The sequence below is a fragment of the Eschscholzia californica genome, unplaced genomic scaffold, assembly GCF_041429995.1.
Source record: "Eschscholzia californica isolate CP2 unplaced genomic scaffold, dmEscCali1.0.p SCAF_6, whole genome shotgun sequence".
Lineage (NCBI taxonomy): Eukaryota > Viridiplantae > Streptophyta > Magnoliopsida > Ranunculales > Papaveraceae > Eschscholzia > Eschscholzia californica.
In genome coordinates this window covers 7,451,171-7,475,679 of record NW_028238483.1, presented here as the reverse complement: position 1 = coordinate 7,475,679, position 24,509 = coordinate 7,451,171, and the positions used below count along the sequence as shown (strand labels likewise).

Sequence of the window (24,509 nt, the reverse complement as noted above, 5' to 3'; positions counted from 1 at the left end):
CGCTTGGATGGTTTAACCACTATTCCGACCACTATGTAAGTTTGTTGAACACTTTCAAACTATAGTTATGAGGCTGTTATATGAGAGAAAATGAAAGCTCAGGAGTGGGAGGTCACCTTATTAGTTCATCGAGTCAAGGCGATATTGGATTTACAGAAAAGTATCATGTATATAATTGTGAGCCATCAACAACTAAATAATAAGTAAGATATGTGAAAGAGATGGCATGGAAAGTTGGTATGTCTTGCTCATGTTGTGTTTCACAGATTGCGGGTGTTCTTTGTGTTCACGTTGGGGTAGTGCTAATACCACTGAGAGTACCTAATTAATTTGAATAGGTATGCATGTTAGATATGAGTATTTTTGCTTTGTACATACCAATAATTCATTGATTTTGTAGCTACGTTGATCTGTGTCACCTAGTAAGTGCTTATATGAGGTCTTTGCAGTGGGCACATCGAACCATTTGAACATGAGACAGAATGGAATGAGATATAGCTTAACTCTCATTGTTATAAATATTTTTGTATATCTCTATGCATGTCAAACTTATTATTGTGTTTGGTATCATAGCTTATAAGTAGTGAAGCCACCTACACTAGTCAGAGTTGCTGGAAGACCAAAGACTCAGAGAAGGGAAGATAAACATGAGCAAAATGATGTACATCGAGATTGGAGAATGTGCGGGAACTGCTGATGTCGAAAAATTCCTTTCCGTTAATCAGTCATAAAATAAGGACTTGTTGCATGACAACATTCGTTATGATCGATATTCCGTTAAGTTGATTAAGATCCTTTCGCCTGCTCCCGCTCCTGCTCCTTAATCCTGCTCCTCGCTCCTGAATCCCTGTGAACTTGGGGGAAAACCTGCAAAGGGTTCGAAAGCCGCTCTGATGCTCAAGACAATCAGGTTGCTCTTTGCAGTAAAAGATTGAATATTGATTGAACCTTTTAGGGGCGAGTTATGGGAACTCAGTGTATTCAAAGATGTCTTGTGGAAGACGATGGAGGGTCCTTTTATAGGCTGAATTAGACCGACTGTGATTATACGGTGTAGATTAGGTGGTTGTGATCCACTGTTTAGGGAAGTTTTCCACTGTTCGTGGTTAGGATTTCCCTTCTAGTTTATCTCGTATCTAGGATAAAAGTCCTAAGTTCAAGGATCCTTCGTAGATATCCTGCCGAGGTGATAGATCTTTTAGGAGATGTTTCCTCCTTTGAGACTTGAAGTCCAAGCTTGCTTAAACACTTAAGATCTTTAGCCGACTGAGATCTTTTAGGGAGATTTCGGGATTGAGTCGGTAAGTTTGTAGCGCGCTTATGTTTTCCCGTTTAGGGCGTGAGGAATCAACCTAACTTACGTGGACCCCCTCATTCCTTTAGAGGGTCTAGGGCTGATCTAATTGTGTTGTAAACGAAACTTGGTTGATACCTCTTAGCTGATCCTGACCGACCTCCCAGTTCGTGGCGGAGCGTTGCGGGTTCAGCAATCCTGCTGCCCTAAGCTGGGTTGACCCGCTGGACTTCTGGTCCATTATTGACTTCGACTTTAGTCAACGTCTGGACATTTTGTGCCTCATCATATGAGTCCCGCCACTCTTTAGTCGAAAGTAAAGAAACTAAGGAGTGGAAGTACTCTCACGTTCTAAGCATGAAATAATTTAAATAACCCTGAAGACAACGGGTTTACCTGGACCAGAGCCGTTTCGTGAGGCTCGATTATTCCCTTGGTTTTGATGACCTCCGGGTTTCGGGGCCGATTTCCGTGTGACCAATCTCCGCGTTCTGAAGCTGACTTTGGCTGAGCTGTTTCAGAGCCTTATCTCTTAAACTGCGCTGGTGCAGTTCTGCTTGTCGGGGCTGTTTAGCTAGAGCAAGCCAGGTGGTGATTTTTGAGAAATGGACTCATAGACCCTAAACTCTAATTACAAGACTCGAACGATACGCATATCTAAAAAAGTTGAAATTAAAATTATTACAATGTGCACCCATCCGTGCTTAAAACAAGAATGAATGAACAATTTTTTATGGCCATACTAGTTTCCTCATTCACATTACATGCATTCATATTATATTCAAGGCTAACAATTATATATGCATAATTATTTAGGAGATGTTTTTGTCGACATCTCTATGTCACATCCGGACCTTAAGTCTATATTCAAAGAGTTTGACTAATGGTGTGTATCAGTTGTTGTCTTTTATGATTTCCAAAATCAGTTTTAAGAGAAATTTCGTTTGGGCCTTCGGATGGTCCGGATGAATTTCAGAAAGTTTTTGGTTGAACCGGGAGTAAAATAAGATTTTAGGCGCAAAAATCCCACTCGAATCAAGGCCCATAAACTAGCTCAAAACGGCCTGGGACAAACCTTGGTCAAGGCCCAAGAGCTTGTCCCGGCCTCGGCCAAAGAAGGCCTTCGGCATGGGTCGGACATGGCACGACCTTAAGCCGTCATGTTCTGTCCCATGCCGATCTTGGCTAGGACGCGCCCTTATTATAGGCTAGGATGTTGGTCTTTGTCTCTAACGTGTCCCAGACACGTCTGATCAACAGAACGGGTCTGATTAAGGCGTCTCAGTTAAGACCGAGACACCCCAGGACATTCCAGACGCGTCTGGTCGAGTCTGAGATCCCAGCGTCTCAGTATCCAAGACCGAGCCCTACTCGGATGTCCTTGGACGCGTCCTAGACGGGTCCAGGAGGTCTCGGTCAATGAGACTGAGACACATCCCAGACGCATCCTGGCCTGATTTTGGGAAGTTCCAAAATTAAAAGCTTCCTAAATTTTTTGTTTCTTTTAGCTTTCATAAGCTGATGTCCCATCAATTTAGAACACTTCTAAAAACCCAAATTATGTTTTTAAACAATTTCTAAATTTGGTAAAAACAACTCTTTTCAAAAATCAAAATAGATCAAAATTGAACCGTTCTGAAACTTTTTCATTAGTCAACTTTGAAATCAACCTCAATAACTTTAAATCATATTCAAAACTTAATCAAATTGATGCCTACAAAACTTTTAGACATAACTATCTATCTAAAAAAACATAGATTAGTCTGAAACTTAACAAAAATTAGCTATGTGCAAGAGGCTCTGACACCAATGTTGGGTTATGGTGTCTCCTACTGTTGTTAGCGAAATCTCAGACATCTAATATGTCTAACACTAGTATCCCAGGATATAATGCATAAGCTAATAATGAACCAAGAGTTAGAGATTACCTTAATCGTTATTTTTTTCCTCGAACCTTTCCAATCGCTTTTGAGAAGACCAAGAGCTCCAATTGTAGCTCCTCTACTTGGGACACCGAACAATCACCTTGATCTCCCACCTTGTTGTTATCTAGTACTCCAACGGTGGTTAGATTGAAGAACAGTTCTTCTTTGACTAGATAGATAGTGTTGGGAATTATCTCTCTTTCTTTCTCTACTTGATGTTGTAGAGATTGAAAGCATTTTAAAAAATTTTCCACACCTTATACAAGTCTCAAGAGACATTATATAGAACCCTAAGTTAGAGTGAAATCCTATTTAGGTTTCCCTAAAAGCCCTTTTGCATAAGATTTAGGGAATAGTAAAAAATAGAATCCTATTTCTATTTTATCTTTCCCTCTCTCTTGGCCGACCATAACATCCCCATGTTGGGCAGATATGGCCAGCCCCTATAGGGGCACACGACCAAGCATGGCCGGTCCTCTTTTGGGCCCAAAACATCCTTTTTGGTGCCCGGCCCAAGTTTCCCTTCTTTGGGCATTTTGTACTATCTTTGCCTAAACTTGTTTTAGGCCTTTTGGACATAAGGTCTTACCCATTTATATATGTCTCGTCCCTCTAATCATATCTTCCAATCAAGTTTACACTCTTTGTATAACCTATTGTAGGATCCGGACGAAGTTAGCCGCGAATTGCTTTGCGATTCGACGATCGTAGTTGGTTTCTAGCTAAACACTACGACCTCTAAATCATCCGGACTTGATAATCTTCTTCATCAATTTCCTATTTGCTCGCACTGCACCGCATTGCACCTTTGGTCGAAGGACACCTCCTTCAATAAGAGCTACGTTCGATTTTATTTTCAAAGCAAATATCATTTTTTTTCATAATGTCAATTCCCACTGATGCTTCCTCTGATTATGTTCCTACTACACCTCCACATTCTAATCCGGTGTTTGATGTTCATCACTCTGACTCCCCTACTACGGTTTTCATCACTCTCCTATTAACCGGAGATAACTATGGCGCCTGGTCAAGAGCCATGAAGATGGCACTTCGTGGTAAAGACAAGTGAGGTTTTGTTAATGGTTCAATTCCAAAACCCTCTTCTGCTTCTGAACTACACTCATTGGAAAGGTGTAATGCTCTTGTCGGTAGTTGGATTATCAACTCCGTTGCTCAATACATTCGGTCTTCTATTCTCTATGATGATAATGCGGTCGATATATTGCGTAATCTTCATGATAGATTCTTTCAAACGAATGCACCAAAGATTTATCAGTTACAGCGTGTTATTTCTTCTTTCAAACAAGAAGGAAACGATGTTTCTTCCTACTTCACTCATCTTAAGTCTCTCCAAGATGAACTCCAATCATTATTAGTTGTCGCCCCGTGTATTTGTTGACATAGGAAATCGATCATTGATCATTTTAATCAAGAACGCGTCGTGGAGTTCCTTCAAAGACGTCATGACCGTTTTTCGGCAATGCGGAGTTAAATTTTGCTCATGGATCCTTTTCCTTCGATTTTACAAATCCATTCACTTGTTAAACAAGAAGAGGTCCAACAAAACATCATGGCGGCTACTACCAATCAACCCGAGGTTGCTGCCTTTCATGTCCATCAAACCGAACGACACCTTTCTCGATCAGAAAAATCGACCGACCACGGTCGAAGCATCCAAGAACTTTTTGTGATTATGTCATCAACACGGTCATTTTAAGACAACATGTTTTCAGCTTCACGGTTATCCCTGCCGAACAGGCCCAAGAAACTGTCCCAGGCCCAATCGAGCAGTCGACCCACTAACAACTACCGATCATGGCCAAGCCGAGCAGCAAGGAAACACTGGTGGGCCTCTAGCAACGTCTCTGTCTCAGGAGCAATATCAAAGCCTGATGTCCCTCCTTGATCAACAATGTCACTCTATGGGCACCACCGTGCACCCAAATGTTCAAATTGAATCGGGCCTCAACCTCACATATATTAACTTCCTCTCTTTCCCTTGGGTCATTGATTCAGGAGTTGCGAAACACATATGTGCCTCTTTATCTCATTTTACATCTTATGTGACTGCCCAGGTCCGGCCCTGACTTTTCGGTGGCCAGAACCGAAGTCCAAAAATGAGGCCCCCTGTTTTAAACGCAAATTCAGAGTTCACCTTAGGTTGTCATGAACCTAAGGCGCTCCTAAGCCCATTCAATAGAAAGAAAATCTTGACCCGATTCATCCAATAGTTAGCCAACAGAAACGTACGCCTTTTTTGTGATACTAATGGGATGACGAGATATTTAAACTTTTGTAGTTACGTAAAGAAAAATTATGTTTACATAATTAGGGAGAGAACACAAAAAATTTCGCCAGTAGACCAAAATTTGGAACTTTCATTGATGAGAAGAATCAGTTTCGCTGTTAAAGAAGCATATCTGGAATGAAAACTCCTATTTCTTCACCAACTCTTATTTGACAATCGACATAGCTTTAGCATGTCGAAAAATGACGAAAATCATCTCAAAAAAATGATTAAATTAATCAAACTTAAGAAAAACAAGATGAAAATTAATAGATGAAATTCAATTTATAATAAACATTAATATATTATAACATATCCACAAGAAGATCATACTTTTTATATGGATGGGACAAACTAGTAACACAATTAAACACATATAGGTCAACACTTAGTTGCCTAAGTAGTTGTTTGTGTTGACATAAACTCAAAAAATTCTTGAGGTCTCAAGTTTTATTATTCCTATAGAAAGTGGAATCTATAGTTGATTGAACTTCGGTTATTAATGAAGGAGTTGAAGGAGATGTCCTTCGACCAAGGTGTCAATGCGAACAATTTGTCGGATAGGATAATTGATGTGGAAGATCATCAAGTCCGATTGATTTAGGGATCGTAGAGTTGTAGCTAGAGACCAACTACGATCGTCGAATTACGAAGTAATTCGCGGCTAACTTCGATCGGATCCTACAACGGGTTACACATAAGAGTGACAAATTGATCTAGGATATGACTAGTGGGAGTGAGATATAATCATGGGAGTGTCCCATAAACATATCTCATAGGCCTAAAAAGGAATTAGGCAAAGATAGTACAAAAAGGCCAAAAACAGGGTTTTTGGGCCTAGGCCGATTCGGGCACTTTTAGGGCTCGGATTGGGCTGATTTTTGGAGGGACGTTTCCTTATGTTATGAACATTAAATCTGCCAATTTTTGCTGGGTTTGGACGTCATATCCTTAGGGAATTGAGAAAATACCAATAGTTGCTGTTTTCGACTATTTCTCTAAATCTTATTCTAAAGGGTGTTTTAGGAAACCTAAAAGGAGGTGGATTCTTATTAGAGTTCTATATAAACACTCTTAGGGCAGAGAATAAGGTGTGGAATTTCTCTCTAAGCTTTCTTACTCTACCACATCAAGTAGAGAGGAGAAAGTGAGCTAATTCCCAAGCTATCTTCTAGTCAAGCAAGAAGAAGGTCTTCTTATTATCCAACCACCATTGGTGTGCTAGCTATACAACAAGGTGGGAGATCAAATTGGTTGCTCGTGTCCCAAGTAGAGGAGCTACAATTGAAGCTCTTGGTCTTCTTCAATCAATTCAACTAGTTCGAGGGAAAAGCGATTAAGGTAATCTACTATCTCCATTAGATTAATTACTAGTTTTGCATGTGATCCTGGGAATACTAGTGTAGACATTAGATGTCTTATTTCCGCTATAAACACTAGTATAAGGGTATAAAACCCTACAATTAAAGGTATAAGTGATGTAGTTATGTGGACTTTAAGTCGTTTATTCCGTTGAACTTTATACTAGTAATTTAATTAGGTATTGGTGAATAAGAACTAAGAAGGATGAAAAGGGATGAGGTGAATAAGAAAAAAGACCTGAGAGAAGGGAGTAAGATAAGCCGTATAAAAGGAGTTAGGAGAGATGCACAAGGGTGGTGGTTAAAAACAAATATGTATCAAAAGGTTAGAGTGTTGAAAAACTTAGGTTGTGTTTGACATCAAAGAAATAACTCCATGGAAATAAAAGAGTTCCATGGAAAGTCTTCAACAGAATTTATTATGTAGAAATAAGAGTTATTTCATTTGATAGTGATTTATTATTCCGTAAAATTACGAACTCTGTTATTTGGTTGACAACTAACTTCTACGAATATAACATTCAGTTAAGAGTTTTTATTTACTCCTTATGTAGTCAAAATGACATTTTTTTTTTATGTTACCAAAATTACATTTTCGTCCTTATGTTGTTTGAATTACATTTTTTATTTCCATGGAAATAGGAGATATCAAACACACCCTTAGAATTTTGGTGGGGCCCATTTATAGGGAAAAAAAATCAAAAGAGGGTCAGCGGGCAACGCGTCTTGAACGTGGCCTCTCTCGTATGCGCTAATTTCGTTTTGGGCCCATACTGTAAGTACTTATTGAACTTACTATAAGCACCTTAAAAAATGTGGCCTCTGAATTTTGGTGGCCCAAAGCGAGGCTTTGCTCGCTTTGGCCCAGGGTCGGCCCTTGATTCCCCCCCCCCCCCCCCCCCCCGAATTACTTTGTTCAACTCCCGGATGGTTCTCGCATTCGAGTTCATCATATCGGTTCTGTTTCTTTTACTACTAAACATTACCTTAATGAAGTAATGTTTTACATATTCTGAAATTCAAAATTAACTTAATTTTTGTTTCTCAAATTACTCACTCTCTTGAATGTCTTGTAACACTTGATGCTCCTTCTTGCATCTTTCAGGACCCAACGACGAGAACGAGGATTGGACTTGGTGATCAACACGAAGGCCTATATTTTCTTCGCACGGATCTTAGGATATGTAATTTTTCACTTTCGAGTGTTAAGCTTAGTAATAGTTCTTTTAATGTGTGGGATTGACGCCTAAGCCATCCCTCAATTTTTAGTTTTCAGTATTTAATTTTAAAGATTCCTTGTATGCAATCTATTTATATGAATAAAACTCCGTGCGATGTTTGTCATCTATCTAAAATCTCTCGCTTACCTTTTACTTCAAGTAAATCTTCATCTTCTCGTTCTTATGAACTTATCCCCGCAGATTTATGGGGACCATTTTTATTCACTCTCATTTTGGTTGCCCGTTAGTTTTTGACATTAGTCGATGATTTACTCGTTGTACGTGGATTTTCTTAATCGCAAATAAATTTGACACTTTTCGGTTTCTTTCAAATATTACCAACTTTGTATCTACTCAGTTTAATACCTCTATGTCTCATCTTCGTATCAGTAATAGTTCTATTCCCATTCCTAAAATGCAGACTACCCATTTTGACAACGACATGGAGTTTATGAACAAAGAAATTCAATCATGGTTTCAGGACAACGGAATCATTCATCAGACTCGTTGTCCTCACATACCCCAAAAGAATGGAGATGTAGAACGAAACACTATCATATCCTCGAGGTGGCTCGCTCTCTTTTTTGGGGAGAATGTCTTCTCGCCGCCGTCTATCTCATAAATAAATTACCTACACGTCTTTTAGATGGAGTTTCTCCTCATGAAAAACTTTTGGGCTTTCCTCCCTCTTTCACAAACTTACGAGTTTTTGGTTGCCTTTGGTATACTAGGCGCCTCATTGTTAAAACTAAATTAGACCCACGCGCATCTGAGGGGATATTTGGTTGCTACGCACATGGACAAAAGGGTTACCGCATTTATGATCTCTCTTCTCGAAAAATTATCACTTCACGGGATGTCTTATTTCACGAAGACAACTTTTCATGCGCTCCTCATCTTCTCTTACTTCGATTCCTTCTCTCTCACACTCATCGATTTCCATTGAAGACAATGGAAGTTTTATCTTCCCAGCCGCATCTAAACTCATTGTTCCGTTGTCACTAGGCTCGTCTATGGCCACTATGGACCCCCTATCTCTTCCGCCTGCTAGCGACGCCTCCACTTTGGCAAGACAACTAAACCGGGGCTCTATTGGCACCACGTTTACTCTCCATTCCGTTGAGGGCACTCCATCATCGGCTACAAGCACCGTTACCACGACCCAAGGCTTAATTAATGCGGGCACTCCCTTACCCACTACAGGCACCGCTTCCGCAACCCCTGTTCAGCCCAACCGATCACCTCTTTTTCCTACCTCCAATCTAGTGATTTTGAAGGCACTCACTCATGACGCTTCGGTAGTTTCTCATCGACCACAACGTACTAGTCGCCCTCCTTCCCATCTCGATGATTACGTTTGTCACAGCTATCCCTTCAGTTATCCTCCTTCCACAATTCTGTATCCCCTTACCAATTATTTATCCTTTATGAATTCTCTAAATCTCACAAAGTCTTTCTCACTTGTGTGCTTTCCACAATAGAACCTTCTTCCTTCTCTCAGGCAATGAAGTCGCCTCATTGGTGTGAGGCAATGTCTAAGGAGGTTTCCGCCTTAGAATCTAACACACTTGGACCATTATAGATCTCCCTTCTGGCAAACGTGTTATTGACTGTAAATGGGTTTACAAAATAAAATTCAAGGTCGATTGCTCTATCGAATGGTACAAGGGTCGTCTTGTCGCAAAAGGGTACACTCTAATTGAGGAACTCGATTTCCATGACACATTTGCCCCTGTGGCCAAATTAGTTACAGTCTGTGTCCTCCTATCGCTTGCAAATATAAAAAATTAGTCCCTCCATCAACTTGATGTCAATAATATTATTTCCTTCAGGGGAACCTCGATGAAGAGGTCTTCATGAAACTTCCTGATGAGACATGAAAATGTCCCATCTTAATCTCTTTACACGGGCTAGTTAGTCCATTTCGAGCAGTTACTCTGATGAATTGTGTGTTTCTTTTATCCAGATGTCTGTTACAGGACTGAACGCGGAAAACAGATAAAATCGGGAGAAAGATGCATTATGGGCATTTCGATCATTTGGAGGTTAGGGTATTCTGGAAATTTTAGTGCTCAAATGAAAACTAGACATGACGAGTCCGTAGGCGAAAACGGAAGTGAAATCGGAGTTCTTGTTAGAGAAATGGAGGAAGTCAAAGTTTGGTTCCAAAATTAGTTGACTAAATAGGTCAGTGACACATGGCACGCAGGAGGGAAGTAAATCAGATGGTCCGGATCAGTTGTGGGCTATGTTCGGTCAGTAAAGGTGGTACATGGGATTCTCAAAGAGCATCAGATCCGGTACACCCGAGCACAAGATATCACCATGCAACCAACCGTGACTTATCGAGATCCGACAGATTCAGCACACATGGCTTTCATCCAACAACAGCTAGCACATTTTCTTGATGCACCCATCTGCAGCAAATTCCCCTCCCCTTGCCAACACGTCATTAACAGGTTGGCTCCCAGATTTGGGCGATTCTCCTCTTTCCTATTCTTCACTTTCCTCTCTTATCTTCTAATTCAAAAATATAAATAAAGAGAGAGAGAGAGGGAACGTGATATTATAGAAAAGGAAAGAGGTGGATAGATAGAAGATAATCTCTATTCTAGAGAAAGAAGATTAAAAATCAGAGAGGTTTTTGGAAGATCTTAGAGAGAGAGAGATTCGGTTGGATATCGAGAGAGAGAGAGATAGAGATGGAAAGTGAGAAGAAATTTAAAAGAAAGAAATCAAGGGTTAAAGGGGGAATGAAATAACATAGTGTTGGCTGAATAAATCTAGAGAGAGAGAGCTTGATCTTCTCGGTTGAAAGCTGGTGTTAGAGAGATAGAAAGAGATGATTTATTTCCTTTCTCCTCTCTAAAATGTTGAATTCAAAGGGTTTTGTTAAGAGAAAGCAGCAACATTGAGAAATATATTTCACAGATTTCATGTTGAAGGAAGAATCATGAAGATTATATTATTGGTTGAGAGATGAAGAGGGAAAGAAATTATTTGAATTCAATATCTTTCTGGAGTTAATCGAATATATAGAGAGAATTCAGGGAATGATTCATTGCTGGTTTTAGGGGATTTTTGGAGGATTCTTATTTGTTTCCTTTCTTCTCACTATTGTTTTCAATTGGAGAGCCAACCATTGAAGTATAAAGGGGGAGCTTCATCAATTTCTTCATCATCTCATCTTGGAGGATCTTCTCGAGCTCAATAGAACAACAAGATTAGAGAGAGAGAGAGGGAGAGATCTCGGCTTTAACAGAGAACAAGCATCTCGGCTTTAACAGAGAGCTCGGGCCTGAACAGAAAATTATCTTTTATTTCTTTTTAGTAATCTCTTCTTTTTTGTGAGAGAAAAGAGAGATTAATAGAGGAGAGACATAGTGGTTGTTTGTGATTGAGAAATTATAATCAAGAGTTTTATCATCTTTTCTTTTTTTCTTTTGCTACTGTTTTCTGAATTTTTGTGAGAGAATGGAAGAAACAGAAAGTTATAGAGGGAGAAAGGAAGAGTTTAGAAGGAGAGAGAGTCAGTTTTCAGAAAGTTAGAGAGAGGAAAAGAGTTGGAGAAGACGAGAAAATTGAGTGCAAAACTATTTTCCCACAGAGAAAATATTTCTGAGAAGATGAGAAAATCATTTTCTCCTAAGGCGCGTTTGGCAGATAGGCGGGAAAATCAGCAAGAAAACTTATGATTCTTCTTCCATTTTCTCTCTTACTTTTCGTATTTGTTTAAATCTCGATCATGATTAGCTAAGATTCTCCATCTAGGATCTTACGATGAAACCCATTTTTGATCTTTTAGAGATATATTTTTTTATTAACTCTTGATTAATGCTTCATAGTTTAATTCGTTTTAGTTTGTTAAATAGCTTTTCAATTCATATCTATACTTTCTCTGTGGGAAAATAGTTAGGTTGAATCCTTTGATGATGTATACTTACCGGTTGATAGATAATAGTTTCGAAATTTATTTATTTAAAACAAAACGATTACATCGTTATGGTTATTCGGTTTTAACGAAAACATCTCGCGGAATTAGGATAGTTCATTATCCGAAATTCTGAGTTATAAAAAAGAGAATTAATCACTTTAAGTATTTGTTCCAAAAAGTGATTTTTTGTGTGAATTCTAAAATCCTAGATTCCTCCCCCCATTTGAGTTCATTTTTATTGTTTGTTTTAGTATTTGATTTTATCATCACCAAAAAACCCAATTTTAAAAGAAAACGTGTTACTTCTAAGTCTTAGAGCGAATTTGACTAGTCTCTGCGGATCGACCCGGTCTTACCGAAATTATCACTTGACGCCCGTATACTTGCGGGTGGTGACCTATTTTAGGAAACTTTTAGGCCCATCACTTCCTCCTGGATTTTCCAAACAGGGGAAGTCCAAAGTCTATCGCCTTCATAAATCTCTTTATGGCCTCAAACAGGCTTTTCTTCAATGGTTTTCCAAGTTTTCTTCAGTCCTCCTTAAGAAAGGTTTTACTCAGTCCCTTTCTTGACTATTCACTTTTCTCTTTTTGCACTTCTTCTACATTCTTCTATGTCTTGGTCTATATAGGTGATATTATTATCACTGGAAATGATGAATCTGCCATTTCCAAACTCAAATCGTTTCTCAATCAGACCTTCTCTTTAAAAGACTTAGGGCATCTTCAATATTTCTTGGGCATCGAGGTTTCTCCTTCCTGTAAAGGCATATTTTTGTGTCAACGAAAGTATGCCCCTGACATCATCAAAGATTCTGGCTTATCCGCTTGTCGCCCCTTTCCGTTCCCAATGGAACAGAAACTTCGTCCCAGTCCGTCTGGACGTGATCCACTTCATGGTTCCACTATTTACCGTCTGATTGGACACCTCCTTTACCTCGTTGTTACTCACCCTAGCATTTGTTTCGCGGGTAACAAGTTAAGTCAGTTTTGTACAACATCAAAGATTTTGGCTTATCCGCTTGTCGCACTTCTCCGTTCCCAATGGAACAGAAACTTCGTCCCAATCCGTCTGATGGTGATCCACTTCCTGATCCCACTATTTACCGTCTGATTGGATGCCTCTTTTACCTCACTGTTACTCGCCCTGACATTTGTTTCGCGGCTAACAAGTTAAGTCAGTTTTTACAACGTCCAAGTAATATCCACCTTGATGCTGCTCACCGAGTTCTCCGCTACATCAAAGGATCTATTGGCCATGGTTTATTTCTTTCTTTTACCAGTTCACTTCAGATATCTGGTTATTGTGATTCCGACTGGGCAGGATGCCCTTCTTCTCGTCGCTCTACTACGTGATACTTCACTATGCTTGGCTCCAGTCCACTTTCCTAGAAATCCAAGAAACAACCTACATTACCAAATCTTCGGCCGAGGCAGAATATAGAGCTATGGCTCAGCTCACTTGCGAGCTTCAATGGCTCAAATATCTTTTTCGCGACCTTAACATTAATCACGGTTCCCTTATGTCTGTTTATTTTGATAACAAGGCTGCTCTTCACATCGTTAACAATCCAGTCTTTCACAAATGAACCAAGCACATTGAAATTGACTGTCACTTTGTTCGTGAATAGATCAAGGAACATGTCATCGCTCTGCACTTTACCCCTGTTGCTGAACAACTCGCTGATATTTTCACAAAACCACTAGAAGTTGATGCATTTAAGAAGACAATTGACAAGTTGGGTATCTTATCCATTTTTACTCGAACTTGCGAGGGAGTATTAAGGTCACACACTAGGCCTAATACACCAAGCTCACTGAAGCCGAGAAGCCCAGCAAAGACCAACTCCCATCAACACCAACCGGTTGGATCAGGGTTATGATTTCATGTAGAATTTTGTGATTTTGTGTGTTAAGCATAGTTAGGATTTTATATAAGATTTGATGTAATCTAAACATAGTTGACAACTCATTGTAAACCTATAAATAACCATGTAGAATTCATGAATAAACACAAGAGAAACAATTTCTCATAATCTCTTTTCTTCCTCTCTCTCTCTCTCTCTCTCGCTTTTCACGGTTTTGCTCTCTTTCTCTCTCTCTCTCTCTCTCTCTCCTATCAATTTCGACCATAGCCGAAATATTCAAAGTCTGAGGTAATTACCTTTTCACATTTTGTTGCATAATTTCAAAGAGAGAATTGTAGAGAGAATTGCTCTACAAAGAGAGGATTCCATCATCTTGGTGTCTTCTTCATCAAGAGGATCAATTGGTCACTTTTAGTCTTACTATTCTTGTTATCTATATTTTATAATGAAACACTTTATACTCTCTTTGATGAACATCAATAACTAAACCTCTTTATCTAGGGTTTTATGGTGAAACTCATACTTGATCTTGTAGAGACATATTGTTAGTTGATCAAATCTCTTAATGTGCCTTAAGGTTTAAGTTGTTTTAGTTTGTAAACTGATTTATCTTTTCATTGTCTATTCGTTTAATTTGATGTACCATACTTAGGTTAAGTTCTTTGATGGTGTATGTTTATCGATTGATAGACAATAGTTTAGAGTTTGTTTTACAAAATAAAACGATTACAAGTTTATGATTATCAATCGGTTTAAACTAAAACATCTTCCAGAATTCAGATAATTCATTATCTTGAATTCTGAGTTATAAAAAGAAAGATTTAATTTGTCTAATTATTTGTTCTTAAAAGTGATTTTATGTGTGGATTCTAAAACTCTAGATTTCTTACCTCGTAAGTACTTTTCGAGTGTTTACCTTTTCGTCATTTAAGTAAGTTTATTATTTTTCTTAAATCATCTAAAAAGTCGTGTTAATTTTAGATCGAGAATAGATTTGACTAGTCTTTGTGGATCGACCCCGGTCTTACCAGGTTTTATTACTTGACGCCTGCATACTTACGCGGTTACCTTTTTTGGGTGAATCAACGGATATCCAATATACAGTTGTCTTAACGGCGGTCGAATTTTTACAGTCAGAGGGCAGTCGGTTAACAATAGGAATGTAATGCCTTACAATCCACATCTTTCTAGGTTGTTTGATTGTCACGTCAATGTAGAATTCTGTGCAAGTGTACAATGTGTGAAATATATTCACAAGTATATTTAGTAAAGGAGATGATCGTACAACGATGAATATTGGATGGATGGATTGATGAAATTCGACATTATCATGATTCAAGGTACATTGCATCACCAAAAGCTGCATAGAGAATTTTTGGTGACTTATTACATGAACAATATCCATAATGTTTGCATTACATCTCCCAAGGATGCATCATGTGTGTTTTTAGTCCTAATGAGGGAGCGGATGTTATTTTGATCTAGAGTTGCATAACAAAAATCAACATTAATGGGGTTTTTTTCGTGTTGTAAATCGTATCCAGCAGCAAGAGCCTGTACTTATCAAAAATTTCCACAATGCTTTGTGGGGCACAAAGCTCTAAATATTTGAAAAATGAGACGGAAGGGTCTCGCAATAGGAAGGATGTATTTGAAGGAAAAAGGCTTATTACTTGGGATGAGGTACCAATGTAACATAGATATTGCGTTGAGGTCGTTAGTCGCATCTTTAAGATGTTCATGATGATAATAGACCTTTTGGTGGTATAACTGGCGTTTTGGGTGGCGATTTCGTCAAATACTTCTTGTCATCCCAAAAGGTGTAAGAGAGAAAATAGTTAGGGATTCACTATGAAGATCGCCTCTGTGGGATTCGATTGATGTACTAACCCTTGCTCAGAACATGCGATTAAGATCTGATGAACCTGGACACCAAAATTTTACTAGCTTCTCACTCGAGTTATGTATTCTTTAAATACGATATAGACAAAATATATTTCAAGACATGTATATATACTAGGTATAGCCCGTGCCTTCGGCACGGTGAAATTTATTAAGCACTTTACACAATTGCAAAAGTTACCATTAACCAAATTTTCTTTTAGTGTTACTTCTTTTGTTGATTCTATTTCTCTCCTTAAGGTCTTATAATTGCAATATTAAGAAGTGGATTTTAAACATAATAAGAACAATAGACTTTTTGAGAGATATGAGTTTTTTGTGGCTTAACTATAACATATTACTTGAGTGCTACAGCCTGTTGGAGCTCTATAGCAAAATTCAATCTCTTGGAAATGTAATGTATGTACTTAATGTGAGATCAAAGAAGAAACTAAGGATTTTTAGTGATTGAAAAGAAACCCATTTCCTGAATGATATACAACCCATTACTAATTTACTAATACATACTTTTACCTTTAGTTCTAAACCTTCTAATTGAGAGATCCATAGCAAAATTCATTTATGTGAACGTTGAGACCAATATCAAAACATGAATGAGAAAGAGACATATCACTTTAAACTGTGGTTTAAATTGCGAGTTTGTAGTAGACGGTTATTCTTATAAAGTACAAGAAATAAAAAGACAGTTTACATTTCCAATCTGTCTTGAACTTTTGACAATGTAATGGCCTAAATTCTATATCTTTTCTATTACACAAAAATAATTACAAACTGATTCAAGACACCCACAAACTAAACAGACAATGGGCTCTTGCCAATAACAACAATGGGACTCAAGAAGAAGATGAAGAATAAATTGCTCTGTTGTGTTACAAAAATTATATATGAAGAAATGTGAAGATTTAAACAGATCAATCAATGGAGTGTTTGACAGCCTGCCACCTAATGTAATGAACGGAAAGTGAAAGCATAGAAAGGAAAACACTCCCTCCAAATATGGCATCGAACAATTGGTTGTAGAGATCAAAAAGAAAAAGACTGCTTACTTAGTTGCATATATCGAGGTAAAAGGAACAACATGATACTAAGCAGAATCTGCACTTTGCAGATACAAGCAGTTACCTAGCTTATCATGCCATCATATCTAAAGTCTAAACATGACTTATAATGGTTGTACCCAATTGTAAGTTTACCCTCGTATCAAAACCAATACCTAGCTTTATCATACACCTATATAACCTGGTTATCTCGAAACACCATCAGACCCAATGTAACTACGAGGATCTATTTCATGCAGTGAAAAATGCTCAGAAACTTTAATTCCTATTTTTATAGTACTTTGTTTACTTTCGTTAGTTTTACAATGATACAAAGATAACCTACTCAAGCATATAAATGAAAATCTTAACAATGTTTAACAAAGAGAATACATGTATTCAGTTGTTAGACTCTTCCTTGTCAACGGAATTGATGCAATGAAATACATTTACATTATTTCAGACAGAAAAACTACAACATTTGTTAATGATCCTCCATTCCCAACTCGGGAAACGACAAAAAAGAACTGTAGGGAGGAAAAATATAAGGTCAATAATTGAGTTCAAAAAGAAGCATAGACAAAAGTAAAAAGAACTATTTGCTACCTTCATTAGATTTGTCAAAAGTCTCGAACAGATATCACAACCAACATCCCAATGAATAACAGTGAAATATACTGCACATAAGAAAATTAAAAACAAATAAGAGGACTATCACTTATTCAACTCGGGTAGAAAGAGAGGATGAGTTTATATATGTCTTGGAAATGTAGAAGCAGATCCCATCTGAACTGTAATTTGGATAAATGTTATATAGCGATCTTCAAACAAATAACATAAAAAAAATCATTTTTCTCTCATGGACTTCAATAGCCAATGCACTCAAGAAGTGCATAAGTGTGCATTTTCATTGACTAAAATCAGTTTTCTGGAGAAATGATCAATCAAGAAAATTTCAGTTCAAGTCTTTACTAATATGCCATGATTATCAGTTCACAAGATTCATTAATCTCTCGTGTAATGGACGACCCTTAATCTTAACTCAACAACGCTAAAGATTGACGAACTATACCGCAAAAGGAAAACCAAATGTATTCATATAAAAAACAAATGATGCTCATTAATTAAATTCTAGCACAAAAAGTTGTTTAGATATTGCCGAAGTTTATAACATAAAAGGTGAGCATGCTTGCAAAGTTAAAATTCTCATTCACCAAAGAGCCTAATTCGTATTGGGCAGGGTGTCTTAGTCTAATGATCTTAGGAACTTCCGATGTTCAAAGTTTCTAGTAAACTGTAAATAAAAAAGATGGGTAAAACTTCAGAATTCATGCAACACTTCATCTTAAGACCAATGTAGTTCGGGTGAGACACTATTTTTACCAAGCTCAAGTTCATTGCAAGTTCTATATTTAAAGATTTAGAAAATACATCATAATCAATATGAAAGCATATGACCAACATTTTTTATTGAGATAATCAGAATCTGTATTCATGGTTGTATAATAAATACCTATTCAACAGTTGCCCGATTCTCATGCTAGTTAGGTATCTCCTTGCCTTCTTATTTTGAACCTACAACCACATACAAATATAAATCTTTATCACTGGAAGGTTAAGATACCTTCTTATGTCACTCCCTCCTAATTACTCCTAAGTACTATTTAAGTGTTACTTATTTCTTTAAATTGGTGAGATAAGATTGAGATCCTACACTTGGAATTCGCTACATTACACATTAAACCAGAGTTCGAAATAAAATTAGTTCTTGCTTGTTACTTAATAACAGAGCATAACTAACATAAACTAAAAACTTAGGGGGTGACGACAACAAATAGTGGAACAACTTTTCTTATCGAATTCATGTAGACCAACTATAGCAAGTTTATGTGATCATAACTGAAAAATATGACACCAAACGAAGCACAATTTTTTTTTGTTTAAATAAGAAGCATAACTTGGACAGAAGAATTAGCAAAATTTGACATATTACTTTTGTGGGGCCCTATTTCCTAATAGATGAAGCTAACAGTGTTTGATTCCAATGTTGATCTAGGTCAGAGCATTAGTGTAAATGCTCTTGTGCTAAATTACTAACTCTTCGAGAAGCATACAAGAAGATGGAATATTGAATTGTGCCACTTCAACCCCGTTGTGTTTGATCATACATAGAAATAAATTGTGTTACAAAGGCTCTCACAAATGATTTGGCTAAAATTCATTACACACGCAAGCTTTTTCAACAAAAAAAAAAATGGCTAGCCTAGTATATTGTCTGACTGAAGGGGTATATAATATACCTGGCTTATTGACATTTCCAACATCATTTTATTGTATTCTGAAACTACAGTTTTGCATTTCTTGCTTATGACCCCGGCAACACCAATTCAGTATTGATGTCTTGCAAATATAGTTATATCAAAACAGACCAAAAGTCAGTTACAAAGCACAAATACATAAAGTTGGTTAGACATCACAAATTTTTCGGAGATACTAGAGATCTAACCTGCTCGACCATAAAGTAGACTTGATAGTCCATTAGAATTTAAAGATAGATAATGTGATGTAGAACGCAGCGGAATTAAAAGAAAACAATAAAATAAACAAAGAACGATAAAAAACGATACAATAACTGTAAACTTGATTAACTTCAATGAGGTTTTTCTCTTCAATGTGGATATAAAAATAGACTGGACCTCCTTTTATAGGATATTAGACTTTCCTAGATAGACTCAAATTAGGATTCCTAAATATTAAAGATACTCAAACATTGAAACTTCCTAAATAATAGAAATACTAACATAAGGTAATTTCCTAAACCTGGATTCATTATGAATCTATACTAAACTAGGACTCTTTCTAAATTACTAGCATGGTCAACTAGGCCATGGACGTGCGGGTTCGCGGGCCCGTCCCGGATGCGCCTGCATCAGCTCCCCTTTCCCCAGAAGGTTCGTCCCGAACCTTTTCGATGAAGAAAACAATTTGACGCAACCGCATACGATAAATTTCGCCACACCGATCCTTAATTCCCATTTTTCACGAAAGTTGCCGAAACTTCGAAGAAGACAAAAATGGACCAAATCACCAACTAGAATCCGAAACCTATGCTGCGAAGACTCTCGCAAAATCAATAGTAGTGAATAAAAATCCAACAAATTTCTGCATCTACCGTCATCTAGTAATTCGACGAAGAAATCGCCAACCTCGTACTCAATCTTATATGACAATGATTCTCGCAAAGTTAACTTCAGTGAATGAAGAACATCCATCTCGCCATCTGAAAAAAACTCGTCATCAAGAGCCAATGTATAAACGTAACCAACTTCAATTAAGTTGAAACGTATAGTGTTGATATGACACTCAAAACCTTCCTTCCCACGTTCATCTTCATGAAGTTTATGGAAGAAAATTCTATCATAATAAGTCAACTTATGATATTCCTGAGTTAATACATTACAAATCTTGACAAGGTTCTTCCTAATTACGTTGAGAATCTTGTTCTGCTGAAGTATTTCCCTCGAGATGTTGAGTGAGAGATCATTTGAATCAACAACACCCTTCACAAACCCTACAGGTTCAGGAATTAGTTCGTCACAGTTGTCCATGATGTAAGACTCTTCGGCCATATAACTTGATATTGTTCATCTTCTTCCTCGTATCGAAGAGATCGAAAGGAGCTTTCTTCGGTACAAAGAAAATTGCTTTGGATTCAAGTTGTCTTTCAACAGAGATGTGCTTGACTTCAAGTTGTTCTTCCCAATCATGAGTTAGACGCTTGTAGAAAGAAATATATGCGTCCTTGGTGACTTGTTCTGGTTTTCGAAGCCAAATTGGTGCCTGCTTGTTGATTAGTTTCCATTCATGGCTGACCTCTTTCACTTTCATCTTTTTCTTAGAATCAGTTTCTTTCTCATCATCTACTTCTTCAATGTCACCTTCTTCATCCTTCTTCTTTTCCTCCATTGCCTGTTCTGCATTATCCGGGTTCTCGAAATTAACAAATCCAAAACCCTTTGAATTTTCATAATCATCCTTTATAATAACCAGGTTAGCAATTTTTCCAAACTCAGAGAACTTGTTCTTAAGAAATTCTTTTGTTATATCCTGGTCCAGATTCTTCATATACAAATTGGGAAATTGAGCATCTCTCAAACAATTATCAATTGGCTCCATAAACTTCCTTAATAAATTCATATTAAGTTCTTCAAATTTATCAAAAGTAATGGTGAAGTAAAAGTCAATACCTTCAAACAGAGAACCAATTTCAACTGGTGTGCGAGCCGTAGACGAAGGAGTTCTGCCTTCACAAGAAGTTCTCAATCTTCTCAAAACTCTAGGATTTCCACTTATATTTTCTATGTTCTTTCTCCTGAATTCTTGAACAAAGTGATAAACGATTCTATTATCAAAATCTTCACTTTTATAGTTCACATAAATCATGGGTTTATCTCCATGACCAACAACAATCTTGTATGGCCAATGCTTAATATCAGCCTGAACAGTGGGATCAAGGAGTCTTCGTCCAATCACTCGCTTGGCATCAAAAATAGTGTTAATGGGGTTCATGGCGACTTGCTTCTTGGAAGCATCTTCGATCAAACGTTCGGAATCAGCGAAAGCAACAGAAGATGGAGTAGTTTTGTTTCTTTGATCATTAACAATGATCTCAACACAAATTTCTTTTTCTTTCTCCGATAGTGAAAGATTATTGTTTTCGTTGTGAACTTCTTCATTAATATCATCAGAATCATCTTCTTTAGTTAAGACACTAGCAGCTCGGTTGTTCATATCGTCAGTCCTAGTAGTCGTAACAATCGAATCACTAATCACATCCAAATTAGAAGACTGTGAATTAGGAAACAGTGGCTTCTGTAATTCATCTAGAATTAGGTTACTTAACCCATCTTCATCAACTTCCAATTCATCAATAAGAGAGCTTTCGGAACACTTTTGACTACTTTTTATTTTCTTTTCTTCTTTTATTATTTCTTCATGGTTGACGGAAATAAGGGGCTTCTCTAATCCAGCCAGAGATTGACTAGATTGAAGCATGCAATCATCATTATCCAAGTATTGAGATGAGAGGTTCATCGAGTATGGAAGTAAACCATTTGGATTACTTGGATCCAACTGAAGTGCATCAATTTGATGTTGATGGAGAGTTGGTTGTGGTGTTTGTGGTAGTGAATAGGAAAGAGAAGAAAGAGATGGAGGTGATGGTGAATATGACATAGAATAGTAATAAGATGGAGGTGAAGGTGTATAACACACTGGTGGTGGTGGTGATGGTTGGTATTGCCAAGGAGGCTGTTGTGGTGTATAATAGTTCGATTGAAGCGTTTCTGAAAAAAAAGGAGACAGTTTGTGGTGGTGTATAATTAGGGTACGGTGGTGGTGGTGGTGGTGGTGCTGTTGTTGTCGGATAATAAGAAGGTGGAGGTTGTGATGGGGTTTCTCGTACGGTTTCTCCCGGATTCCAATGATAATTGTACGAATCTCTATTCGCATACAAACATGATGCGCATAAGCATTGATTCGTTATTCCTTCACGAGTATAATCTGATTGATTATAATCTTCTTGAGGAATAGAATATGATTGATACTGATTTAACTCGTCTGGAAAAAAATTTCTAGAATCATTCACCCAAAACTTTGGTGGCTCTGAATACCACATGATGTAAAACGCAGCGGAATTAAAAGAAAACAATAAAATAAACAAAGAACGATAAAAAACGATAAAAGAACGATAAAATAACTGTAAACTTGATTAACTTCAATGAGGTTTTTCTCTTCAATGTGGATATAAAAATAGACTGGACCTCCTTTTATAGGATATTAGACTTTCCTAGATAGACTCAAATTAGGATTCCTAAATATTAAAGATACTCAAACATTGAAACTTCCTAAATAATAGAAACACTAACATAAGGTAATTTCCTAAACCTGGATTCATTATGAATCTATACTAAACTAGGACTCTTTCTAAATTACTAGCATGGCCGACTAGGCCATGGACGTGCGGGTTCGCGGGCCCGTCTCGGATGCGCCTGCATCATAATGGCCTTGAAATAGGGAAAAAAACCAGGAAAAGAATGATCCAATTGCAATAATGATTCTCCACAAGTTAACCTATGTATACGAGTCTTATGGAGCACTGTGTTGAAATCACATTCAGAAATATGCTAAATAGGATAGGAAATGCCACCAACATAATCAAAAAGCTTCACTGAAAGCTCGTGCTCCTATAAGGTTGTTGAAGATATAACTCAAAGTTCCACTGGAATAGCAAAGAACAGAGGGAACGACATATTACTAAATAAAAATAACTTTTTGTTTTGTTGAAAGAGTAAATAAAAAGAACTTGAAGTAAGATAATAAGACTTTTTGGAGAAGGTGGAAAGTAGTGAACCGGGATAAGCCTTCAGTTTATAGAATCTTGTCATCAGTTTTTGGTAACCCACATAAGGTGCGAACAATTGAGAGACCCGTAGGAATGGTAGCTTCATAAGAAATAGTAACTTAGTAAGTATAAGCTTGTCGCTGCAACACTCTCAATTTCAAATGTTGGAAGTAAAGAAGGACGATTTTAATATGGTCGGATGAGCAACGTTCAAGCAAAACCAAAATTAATAAAGGAAATCTATGGTTTTATTTATAAGATAATAATGATAAACTATTATGATATCTCATAAGAAGCTTTCCCAACCGTTATAAGATAAGAAGCAAAAATCCGAGAATTTTGAGAATGAAGAACAATAATAATAATGACAATATAACCTGTGTAAGCAATTTCCGTAAGCTTCCTTATCAAATTTACATATTCGCTTAAACCCACCAAATTGTAGAAACGGGATAAGGTAATGAGTTCATTCTAAGGAAATGTTCTTTCCAAATCTGAGTCGGAATAAATAGGTTAAAATCAGTGACTAATTATCATAGAACGGATGAGTAAGAACAACCCGCAATGATTTCAACTATTACTCACTATTAGGAAGAGAAATTAAAAAATAGATTAGAATTGCTTTTGCACAACAATCTTTTTCTTTTGTTGTACTTTTGTAAAGCATCAGCTGCCTTTTGAGAGTTTAGAGGTCTATTTTTCTGTCATGGCAAAAATGAAGAAAACACCATTTAATGATTGTAAATGCACAATAGCTGAAAGAATGATAGAGGAAGGAATATGTTAAAAAAAACCTTCAATAGGAAGAAGAATATGCATAGCTTGTAACATGAACAAAAGTAAATGCCTAATTCGAGAATGGACACAGACAGTCAAATATGGCTGGTCATGACCTTCAATGGATCTTACTTTCACAAAGCAAATGAACCCTGAAACTCGTCAATTCTTACATGAAAATCAAATCCATCCCTTTCCTAATGATTTAAGGTATCTAAATACTAAAGCAGTGTTTGTTATGTTTCGCATAATTTGAACCTGACTCGCCTGGAAAATCAAATACCAAAAATTTGTGATTAGTTTCAAAGAACAATCTTACCTTCAATGTTGGCAAGACGTGAGAGAGAATGGAGAGAGGACGATTGAAGATGAGGATGAGCGATTACATACAGTGTGTTGCAGAGCGAAAGAGAAGAATAAAGTTGTGAGAGGGAAAAGGGAAATGGAAAGGTTGAGGCGGTTTTTTTTCTTTGAAAGAGGGTTATGACGTTTGGTAGAGGAA

At 37.3% G+C, this 24,509-nt stretch overlaps 1 long non-coding RNA gene across 1 annotated transcript; it reads right to left on the bottom strand.

Moving 5' to 3' along the window:
* Positions 1 to 17,177: 17,177 nt before the first annotated feature.
* On the bottom strand, positions 17,178 to 24,280 carry LOC147531517 (uncharacterized). Its single transcript, XR_015227141.1, has 5 exons — positions 23,240 to 24,280; positions 19,128 to 19,227; positions 18,341 to 18,402; positions 17,434 to 17,504; positions 17,178 to 17,354 (listed from the first exon to the last, which is right to left on the bottom strand). It is a non-coding gene; the product is annotated as an uncharacterized LOC147531517 (long non-coding RNA).
* Positions 24,281 to 24,509: the final 229 nt, after the last annotated feature.